The following is a 12,148-nucleotide window of genomic DNA, read 5'->3' on the forward strand; positions in this document are numbered from 1 at the left end:
GAGCAGTGTGTTGTCTCCTTAAGGAGAGCACCCAAGGTACTGTTGTAGCTTGTCGACACCAGAAGTGGTGGGTGTCGACAAGGGTAAGGCTGTTTGACAGCCAGGTGATGCCCCTTGTTCCTGATTGGCTGCATGGTGCCACTCACTGCTTCGGTTTCCTGATGTGAGTGTCCCACTGCCATCTCCTCTCCCGAGGCCGCTGTTATTGTCCCTGCTAGGGCTGTCATGTGCTGCTGTGGCTGGGCTGCTCCTGCCCCAGCTCTGACTTCAGCCACCGGTGCCCTCCCAGCTGCGCTGTATCACCAGGGCACAGGGGAGGCCGGCAGGTACACTGACAGCGGGGAACCGCAGCGTAGGTAAGCGACCATGACCGGAGTAAAGCACATGTGCAAAAGAGCTCCTACAGGAGTAGGAATGCCGGCAGGCAGACTTATAAGCACTAAGGTGTCAGCATGACACAGCAGGAACTGAATGACACCTGTGGAGATGGTATGGCGGCATGGACAAGACTGACAGCGGGGCTGTGAGCCCTGCAGCGGGGAGAGTCACAGCAGCGAATGAAACAATGACAGCTGCTGAGTCAGGGAGACTGACAGCAGCGACAGGACACCAGTGGAGCATACAGGGGAAAGGACAGCGCACCGGGTACACTGACAGCTGACGCGAGAGGAGACTGACAGCGACAGAAACCTTGCAGCGCTGATGGGAGCCTAGGGAGGTCAGATGATCGTCAGGGGAAGAAATTTGAGGTAGCCAATCGCCAGCTGTGGGCGTGCCATCTTACACCAGTACCAGCACCCAAAAGGGGTGTGGGGACACCTAAAAGATGAGTAAGGAGACATATAAGGCAATGCTAGCTCTTCTGGGAAATTTATGCAAATAAGAAAGTCAGAAGCCTGCTGCACACTGAGGAGGGGCAATCACCCCGAAACAGTCTGTCTGTGCATGGTTTTCTGTTTTGACTTCACCATTCCCAATCATTGATAACACTTGTTATAAAGTCACTTTAATTTGAAGGAATACTGCCATCCAGTAGATGGCGCTGTAGAGGTATTTTTCCATCTTTCTTACTTATATTTAAAGCCGCTGCCTGAAAAACAATTACAGGATGCCGGCAGCTGGATCCCCTACTGCAGCTGTCATGTGTGACAGCTGAGGTAGGGAATTCTTTATTCCCTGCAGGGATGAAGAATTCCTTTGCTGCATCTGTCACAGATGTGGCAGGTGCAGCAGGGAATTCTTTTTCCCTGCAGGGATGAAGGAAACATCTGCCACATGCGGCTTATGTGTTCTTCATCTCCGCGGGGACATGGCAGCGGTGGCCAAGTAATTTTTTTATTTATTTTTTGTCAGGGAAGAGTTTATATTTAAAGCCTTTCCCTGAAAGACAATTCAGGGGTGCCGGCAGCAGCCGCGGCTCCATTGAAGGGAATGCACAGACCTGTATTCACGAGTGTTTGTGCACTTAAATGGGTGCGCACTTATGTACGCACCTATGGACGCACACGCTCATGTGAAGCCACACTTAGGGCCATTTTTTTAACCCCTTCCCACCCCATGACATAAGGGTACGTCATGGGAGCGGGGTACTTCGTGCAAAAAGACATACCCTTACGTCATAGGATTAGCGCGAGATAATAGCAGATCTCGCGCTATCCCGCAGTGGGAGCTGGCTGTCACTAGTAGCCAGCGTCCCGCTGCAACAGCGGGGCGCATCGGAGATGCGCACCCCCCCACTGTTAACCCCTTCTCTGCCGCGATCTAAGTGGATCGCGGCATGGAAAGGGTTCACAGAGGGAACGCGCTCCCTCTGACGCCAAACGGCTCTCGCGATAACATCGCGAGAGCCCAGCTGGTTGCTATGGCAACAGGACACCAGATACCGGCGTCCTGTATTGCCATAGCCTGTAATCGCTATAGTAAGTTATAAGGCATGGCAGGAGAAAAGTCCTGCCATGCCTTATCGTAGCGATCAGCAGTCCTGCTGTGTAAGTCCCTCAGAGGGACACAGATTGTAAAGATTGTAAAGAAAGAAAAAAAAAATAAAAATGTAAAATAAAATGTTAAAAAGCTTTTTTTAATGCTTTTTCTCATATTAGCATAAAAAAAATTAAAAATCCCACATATTTGGTATCGACGCGTCCGTAACGACATGTACAATAAATTAAACATGCTTTTTATCCTGAACGGCAAAAGCGTTAAAAAAATGCAAAAAATGCAATAAAGTGATAAAAAAAAGTATGTACCCCAAAATGGTACCAATAAAAACTACAGCTCGTCTCGTAAAAAATAAGCCCTCATAGAGCTCCATACATAGGAAAATAAAAAAGTTACCGGACTTTGAATGCAGTGAGTTTAGAAAAAAATAATAATTTGCAGAAAAAAGGGTTTTTATTGTGGAAAAGTGGAAAAACTTAAAAAAAAAAAAGAATGTTGGTATCGTTGTAACCGTACCATCCCGCAGAAAAAAATATAGTGTGTCATTTATGCTGCATAATTAACGCTTTAAAAAAAAAACCCAAAAATCTATGGCAGAATTGATGCGTTTTCTCTCCCTACGATCATAAAAAAAATAATAATAGTTTTACAATGTAGTCTATACACCCAAAAAGGGTAACAATAAAAACTACAGTTCACCAAGCAAAAACCAAGCCCTTATACGGCCGCGTCGTCGGAAAAATAAAAAAGTTATGGCTTTTTAAAAATGGAGATGAAAAAATACCAACAATCGTTTGGTCCTCAACGCCAAAATAGTCCGTGTCCTTAAAGGGGTTGTCCCACGAAAGCAAGTGGGGGTATACACTTCTGTATGGCCATATTAATGCACTTTGTAATGTACATTGTGCATTAATTATGAGCCATACAGAAGTTATTCACTTACCTGTTCCGTTGCTGGCGTCCCCGTCTCCATGGTGCCGTCTAATTTCAGCGTCTAATCGCCCGGTTAGACGCGCTTGCGCAGTCCGGTCTTCTCCCTTCTGAATGGGGCCGCTCGTGCCGGAGAGCTGCTCCTTGTAGCTCCGCCCCGTCACGTGTGCCGATTCCAGCCAATCAGGAGGCTGGAATCGGCAATGGAGCGCACAGAGCCCACGGTGCACCATGGGAGAAGACCCGCGGTGCATCGTGGGTGAGGATCCCGGCGGCCATCTTGCTAAGGTAAGTAAGAAGTCGCGGGAGCGCGGGGATTCGGGTAAGTACTGGACGGTTTGTTTTTTTTTACCCCTGCATCGGGTTTGTCTCGCGCCGAACGGGGGGCCTATTGAAAAAAAACAAAAACGTTTCGGCGCGGGACAACCCCTTTAAGGGGTTAATACCTTTTTCCACGGAAATTGTTTTTGTGTTTTTTTTAATGTTATTTTATTTGCAGTACAAAAAGTAAAAAAAAGGATTTTTTAGAAATTTCTAGGTCTTTATTTTTGAAATTCTTATGTTTATCCGTTAAAGTACAGGAATGGGTGCGCCATTTTGCTTCAGACGTTTGGTGTATAATTTGTATAATCTCGGATTACTGGGAGGGTATCGTAACGGTTTAGGTTGGCGTCGGCGGTGGGTTGTTTTCTTTTTTTTTTTTACATATATTTTTATTTTATTACGTATTTATTTATACTGAGTTTTATAAGTTTTTTAAACATCTATGTCCTCCAGGACGTCATATAAGACCTCTGGGGGGTGAAGCACACAGTCTGGTTTTTATTCTACAGTTTTCCACTCTAACTGGGGCATCCAAAGGAGTTACATCCCCCTAGTGTTGCAGTAGTCATTGTGAGAGGTGCTCTGGGGTCTCCTAAGACCCTGCAGCTCTAGAATGCTGGGGTTTGCCAGAGATAATGTGATTGTCGGGTCTGTGATATAGGGACTGGTGGGGCATCCACTACTTTGGCTGCATGTGTCATCCATTTTTGTACCACTGTGATTCCCCATTCAGGCTTTGAGTAGTTAGAATGCGGTTATAAGTTTCTCAGTCCCCTCCGTGTCTTTTGAATATTCACATTTATAAAGGCAGTGATCTGATATTCCCCTGGACAAGAGTGAATAAGCCCCTTCCATTCTTCTGGCTCCACTTGTTTGTTCAGTTTAGCATTGCACCTCATTCAGACAAGCAGTTTTTTTGCGCACAAATAGCTCCGCAAAAAGATTACCACTTGCGAGTGGAAAAATTGCATGAGCAAGCTATAGGTGCAATCTACATTTGCGGATAATTTGCTGGTTCTCACGATCCGTGGTGCATGTTGTGTGTTAATCCAGATCCCATAGGAGTCAATGGGAACTCCTGCACAAAACGCACCAAAGATTGGTCAGGTCCCATCTTTTCTCGCAGCATGCACCTCAGATGCCTGCAATGTAGCCATGCATGTCCTTATCTTATGCAGGTGCGATTGTTTTGCGCGTCGAAAAATTGTTCATGTGAGCGCTTTAATAGGAAGCCATTGGTTCTAACAGACGCATTCTCTTTGCGCGGCTATGTGTGCGCAAAAAAACCCGCTTGTCTGGATGAGGCCTTAGCATGAGGATACCAAATTGTGTCACCATTTGCTTATTAATGAAGTCTATGGAAAATCATTCACTTATGAGCTGGCTTCTCACAGACACTCTGGCTCCAAGATTCAAATTAGTGAAAAAACTTTTAATAAGGTTTATTGGTCGTGTGAAGGTCCTAGCCCGATATGCATTATATTTTCGGTATCGGGCGGGCCAGCTGAATAAAATGCATCCAAACTCATTGAGGTCTGAGCCCCAGAAAACCCCCAAATGTTGTATCCACGTACCTGGTAATAATTTACGTGTGATATCACTAAGTAGATAAAATCATGACCGGAAACATGCCATGAATATATTACCAATCAAAGGATCTCCTGTGGAAATATGGCCAAAATGGGGAATTATAGTTTTTCACAGGTATGCACGCATTTACCCGCCCCCCCCTCCCTAAATGACCTCAGAAGGAGCGGAGGGGTGGGGGTGTTCTGCGGAAACTTTAAAAATGCAGGGGTCAGAGAGACCAGGGGTTAGACCTTCAGAGGTCCACCAAGGCAGAGGGACTTTCCCGTTTGTTTCTAATGACTCCGCACAATCAGAAACTTGGGCCAAACATCCCAAATCTGGTATCTTTCTCTTATTTTCTCCTTGTTTTTTAAGTACTGTCTCTTATGTATACATTTAAATGTTATCTCCACTGTAATGTTTTTTCCTCCATATTTTTGTATACATATAAATATTTAGCACTGTTAGTCATTTTTAGAATAAATCTGCAATTTATTAGTCAAACCTTGTCTGTTTTAAAATGAACCATAACTCTGAAGATTGTGTCAATAATTCATAAGTGTGTGTTCCAGCTTACCTGGGAAACAAAAGCTTGTGGTGGCAGCGAGTGTGTGTGGTTATTCTAGAGTACTGGAGTCATTAGATTAGATCAGGGGGTGATTTAAACTTTTGTTCTGCAATCACAGTAAATGGCTATATAATTACTGACTAAGAAGGGCAAATAGCTGCATCCTCTCATCATGCAGGTAGCAGACTACCAAATGAGGGAGCTAATTACACCTGTGAGGGACGCCGATGAGAAGCCACTCACACGGCCTCTTAATACAGAGGGTGGTGACTGCTTGGTGTATACTCCTGCACAGAGTAGATACAAAGTGGCAGACCTTCTGATACATGTAGTGCACTATGCGGACCAGCAACCTGTTAATGATGCCATAATAGTTCAGTGGGTGGCCCTGCAGCTCAAAAAGTGAACCATATTGGTAATGCCACCCTGGGCTCCCTCTGGCATTTTAAAGCCACACGGCATGTGAATAATAGATAATAAATGCAAGGCATTAGTTGGATTTTGGCCAAGATACATGAGCCCACTATCCGCGTCAAGGTTCCTTGCCTGTAGTGAGTCCCTACACTAATATAAATGCACCACAGTGGCAGAGCAACTGGCCAAAGTATTATGGCATCATTAATAGGTTGCTGGTCTGCATGGTGCACTACATGTATCAGAATATCTGCCACTTGGTATCTACTCTGTGTGGGAGTATACACCAAGCAGCCACCCCCCTCTATATTAAGAGGCTGTGTGAGTGGCTGTCTCATCGGTGTCCCTCACAGGTGTAATTAGCTCCCTCATTTGGTAGTCGGCTATCTGCATGCTGAGAGGATGCAGCAATCTGCTCTCCTTAGTCAGTAAGTATATGGCCATGTTCTGTGATTGCTTTTATATTTCCCCTTTTGTGACATAAGCTTTTGTTCTGCATGCATGCAGAAGTCTAGGAAGGCTGGGTAGAAGGCTGACTATATTCTAACAAGTCTGTGCTTGCAATCCCTCTAGAGTGATCGATCGAGGCTCTGCCATGACATGTACGCAGCGGGAAGAGAGTGCTCAGATTAGTCGATCCGTGACAAATCGGTGATAGAGGTGGGGTCTCTCCATCTCTCCCATCGGTGACAGGGTCCCATGCAGGAAATGGCATTTCCACTTCCTGCATACTCTGCATAACGCTCACTGAGCTCTATATAGCCTGTAGCAGAAAAGGCAAAAGCAGTTAAAAAAACGATTCTGTCTTGTCCTTCGGGACTTCGGCTGTTACTGACACACAAGAACCCGACCTGTGCCTGCTAGATTGCAGGAGCTTTAATCCCACTCCGTATTTTACCTATCATCTGGGATTAAAGCCCAGGACTAAGCACTGTATGTTCACGGCACTTGTTCCTTAACAGGTTAGAGGGCTTAGATTTGCATTCAGGATGGCAGACATAGCGGCTTGTATTGTAGCATATCCTACAAGCTGCTGGAGAGAAATCGTCCAAAATTTTAATCGAAACTAATTAAGAATACATTAAATGCCCTCTTTATCAGCCCCCTCTAGTAGATCGTTGGACGTCCTTTGGAACCTAAGGGGAATATAGCAGAACCACAGCAATTTGTTATGTAGACTCAACTAGGTGCTTAAATCATCCTGCAGGAATATCGGCCCCTGCGGACAAGAAGCTTTTTGTAGTTGCTGGAGATTAGATGGCGGTGCTGACATGTTCCGACCAGGTGACAGGAAATATTGATTCCTGCTGCTTGCGCCAAATTCTGCCACCCATCAGCATGGGGCAACAGAAATCTGGATCCATCTGACCAGGAGATGTTTTTCCGCTGCTCAGTGATACAAGTTTTGCGCTCTTTTGCCTTCTTGAGTCTCGTCTTTCTGTTTCTCTTAGACACAATGTTGCTGCTGACTGTACAGCCTGTTGGTCAGAACGATTCCTGACATCCTCTTCTGACCCCTTTCGGTGGCAAGTTGTTTCGTCCACAAGATCTTCTTTTGTTGGATGTTTTTCTTCGATTATGTCCTTCTTGGTATACTCCACACCGTTACACGAGAACCCCCCCCCCCGGTTGGCGGTGAGACCCCGGCTAGTCTAGCACCGATGACTGGGCTTCATTTGAAGACGCTCAGATCGCTGGATTTTCCCATCTTATGTAAAAACTGAAAACTGATCCACGGAAAACTTGTTACATGATTTTATGCTGCTCAACAGATTACAGGGATAATTTACATACAGACAAGTGCCAATCATGAAAGGGGGACGGGGTTGTAATAAACACACAGGGCTTCTAACAAATGGACAGGGGGTCTAATAAAGGGCTTGGGGTCTAATAAAGGGACGGGGATCTGATAAAAAGGCTGCTCGGCGTATGTTTAATAAAATACATATAATGCAGTTAGAAATGTCTTGGTCTTCAAGCGGTTGATAAGCTCCGACTGTTCTCTCCATCCGGGACTTGTATCCTTGATTTAGGTAATAGAGGGAGGTCGTGACTCAGTGAGTCGCTTCTTCTAGATAAATATGTCCTAATGCATCAGATGAGAAGAGTAACTAATAATAGATGGTATTCACATACATGTAAGAACAGAAAGAACATGAATATTCAGACTGCGGAATATCAGAAGGACAGAATAATAAGAGAAAAAGGCCCTTCTAACCTACAATGAAAGGAACAAGAGGAAATACATGGATATCTAATCCACTTAGCTTATGTTTATTCAAACCTAGAAGAACAAGCAGCGCAGAGCAGAATAAATCATTGACTATTCTGAGGGCAATAAACAGCCATTACATAGGAAATAGTTTATGGAAGATGGAGAGATATGAGATAGATAGATATTAGATAGATATATATATATGAGATACATAGATACATAGATAGATAGATAGGAGATAGATAGATGGATAGATAAGAGATAGATAGATAGATAGGAGATAGATAGATAGATAGATAGATAGATGATAGATAGATGGATAGATAAGAGATAGATAGATAGATAGATAGATGGATATGAGATAGATAGATAGATATGAGATAGATAGATAGATAGATAGATAGTAGATATGGGATAGATAAATATGAGATAGATAGATAGATAACTAAATAGATAGATACATAGATAGATATGAGATAGATAGATAGATATTAGATAGATAGAGAGATATTAGATAGATAGGTAGATAGATAGATAGATAGATATTTGGGATAGATAGATATATGGGATAGATGATGGATGGATAGATAGATAGATAGATAGATAGATAGATAGATAGATAGATAGATAGATAGATAGATAGATAGATAGATATGGGATAGATAAATATGAAATAGATAGATAGATAGATAAATAGATAGATATGAGATAGATAGATATGAGATAGATAGATATGAGATAGGTAGATAGATAGATATATGGGATACATAGATATATGGGATAGATGATGGATGGATGGACGGATGCATGGATGGATGGATAGATAGATAGGAGATAGAGAGATAGATAGGAGATAGTAGATATGGGATAGATAAATATGAGATAGATAGGTAGATAACTAAATAGATATTAGATAAATAGATAGATATAAGATAGATAGATAGATAGATAGATAGATACATAGATAGATATGAGATAGATAGATAGATATGAGATAGATAGATATGAGATAGATATATGGGATAGATAGATGATGGATGGATGTATGGATAGATAGGAGATAGATAGGAGATAGATAGATAGATAGGCGATAGATAGATAGATATGAGATAGATAAATAGATTGATAGATATGAGATAGATAAATAGATGGATATGAGATAGATAGATACATAGGAGATAGATAGATAGATAGATAGATAGTAGGTATGAGATAGATAAATATGAGATAGATAGATAACTAAATAGATATTAGATAAATAGATAGATATAAGATAGATAGGTAGGTAGATAGATAGATAGATATGAGATAGATAGATAGATAGAGAGATAGATATAAGATAGATAGATAGATAGATAGATAGATAGATATATGGGATAGATAGATATATGGGATAGATGATGGATGGATAGATAGATAGATAGATAGATAGATATATCGGATAGATAGAGAGATAGATATGAGATAGATAGATAGATATATGGGATAGATAGATATGGGGATAGATGATGGATGGATGGATAGATAGATAGATAAATAGATGGATATGAGATAGATAGATAAATAGATAGATATGAAATAGATAGATATGAGATAGATAGATATGAGATAGATAGATATGAGATAGGTAGATAGATAGATATGTGGGATACATAGATATATGGGATAGATGATGGATGGATGGATGGATAGATAGATAGGAGATAGAGAGATAGATAGGAGATAGATAGATAGATAGTAGATATGGGATAGATAAATATGAGATAGATAGGTAGATAACTAAATAGATATTAGATAAATAGATAGATATAAGATAGATAGATAGATACATAGATACATAGATAGATATGAGATAGATAGATATGAGATAGATAGATATGAGATAGATAGATATGAGATAGATAGATAGATAGATATATGGGATAGATAGATAGATAGATAGATGGATGGATAGATAGATAGATAGGAGATAGATACATAGATAGATAGGCGATAGATAGATAGATATGAGATAGATAAATAGATAGATATGAGATAGATAGATAGATAGATAGATAGATAGATAGGAGATAGATAGATAGTAGATATAGGATAGATAAATATGAGATAGATAGATAACTAAATAGATATTAGATAAATAGATAGATATAAGATAGATAGGTAGGTAGATAGATATGAGATAGATAGATAGATATGAGATAGATAGATAGAGAGATAGATATGAGATAGATAGATAGATAGATATATGGGATAGATAGATATATGGGATAGATAGATGATGGATGGATGTATAGATAGATAGGAGATAGAGAGATAGATAGGAGATAGATAGATACATAGTAGATATGGGATAGATAAATATGAGATAGATAGATAATTAAATAGATATTAGATAAATAGATATATATAAGATAGATAGATATATAGATAGATATGAGATAGATAGATAGGAGATAGATAGGAGATAGAGAGATATTAGTCAGATAGATATGAGATAGATAAATATAGCAGGAAATAGTAATACAAAAGTTACCAGCGCTCCAGTGTTAGATAGATATGAGATAGACGGGTGTCAACGCCAAGGAGAAAGAACCATTAGGTCTCCTGACCCCCCCAGTACCACGTCATTGATGACGAGGTCCCGGCCACGTGACATTGCTGTGGAGCGCAGCGCTGTGTGCCACGGCTCACCCTGTGAATTACGTCATCAAAGGAGGCCCAAATTAGCGTCCCCTGGACGGAGCATTGGGGCACATGAACCAATAGAAGGTATGCATTATGTATAAATTTTATATTACGCTGTATGATTTTTAATGCTTAAAAAAGGCCCGTTATTTGGCCGAAACGTTTGGAGATATATTATATTATAACGCGTCGCATAATAAAGACCATCCTCTACTATATTCAATGACTTCTGCCTGCTTTCTGGGATTCAGGGGTGCTGCTTACAAGGCATCCTGTGAAGTAAGTGGGGAATCCTGCTTTTTTACTGTAAAATATCTTGTTATTTTAAATCTATTACCCTCAGCACTGGAGCGCTGGTAACTTTTGTATCACTATTTCCTGCTATGTGTATCCCGTGGTGATACATTTTTACCTCTGGGACCTACCATGGCGCTCTCCTTGAGATGTCATAATTGACCAGTGTAAGGCTGCCTATTTGGACCGTGGTGAAACAAACCTTGATGCTTGGAGTGATACGTGATTCCGGGTTCTGACGCACCGGTGTCCACTTTTCAGTGGCCCGGCGTCGCCGGGTGAGTTCCTTTCCAATCACTCCTTCCATTGTTATCTTTCTCCCACTCTCTGGAGCGCAACTCACTTTCTCATCGTCTAGACAGATAAATATGAGATAGATAGATAGATTAATATGAGATAGATAGATAGATAGATAGATAGATAGATAGATAGATATGAGATAGATAGATATGAGATAGATAGATAGATAGATTAATAGGAGATAGATAGATAGATAGGAGATAGATAGATAGATATGAGAGATAGATAGATAGATATGAGATAGATAGATATGAGATAGATAGATAGATAGATAGATAGATAGATAGATAGATAGATAGATAGATATGAGATAGATAGATAGATAGATAGGAGATAGATAGATAGATAGGAGATAGATGGATAGATATGAGATAGATAGATAGATAGATAGATATGAGATAGATAGATAGATAGGAGATAGATAGATAGATAGATAGATAGGAGATAGATAGATATGAGATAGATAGATAGATAGATAGATAGATAGATAGATAGATAGATAGATAGATATGAGATAGATAGATAGATAGATAGATGGATAGAGAGATATGAGATAGATAGATAGATAGATAGATAGGAGATGGATAGATAGATAGATAGATAGATAGATAGATAGATAGATATGAGATAGATAGATAGATAGATAGGAGATAGATAGATAGATAGGAGATAGATGGATAGATATGAGATAGATAGATAGATAGATAGATATGAGATAGATAGATAGATAGGAGATAGATAGATTGATAGATAGATAGATAGGAGATAGATAGATATGAGATAGATAGATAGATAGATAGATAGATAGATAGATAGATAGATAGATAGATAGATATGAGATAGATAGATAGATAGATAGATGGATAGAGAGATATGAGATAGATAGATAGATAGATAGATAGGAGATAGAT

The 12,148-nt window shown here is 40.6% G+C and overlaps 1 long non-coding RNA gene across 2 annotated transcripts in view; it reads right to left on the reverse strand.

Moving 5' to 3' along the window:
* Positions 1 to 7,509: 7,509 nt before the first annotated feature.
* LOC136578887 (uncharacterized) overlaps positions 7,510 to 12,148 on the reverse strand; it is a 57,157-nt gene continuing 52,518 nt past the window's right edge. Inside the window, exons 2-3 of one of the 2 annotated variants that reach the window (XR_010786678.1) lie at positions 11,140 to 11,291; positions 7,510 to 7,829 (exon numbers count right to left, since the gene is read on the reverse strand). This is a non-coding gene — a long non-coding RNA (uncharacterized lncRNA). Of the gene's footprint in view, positions 7,830 to 11,068; positions 11,292 to 12,148 lie in introns of both variants that reach the window. The other variant, XR_010786677.1, reaches the window with a different exon arrangement.

This window comes from Eleutherodactylus coqui, chromosome 9 (assembly GCF_035609145.1).
Source record: "Eleutherodactylus coqui strain aEleCoq1 chromosome 9, aEleCoq1.hap1, whole genome shotgun sequence".
Classification (NCBI taxonomy): Eukaryota; Metazoa; Chordata; class Amphibia; order Anura; family Eleutherodactylidae; genus Eleutherodactylus; species Eleutherodactylus coqui.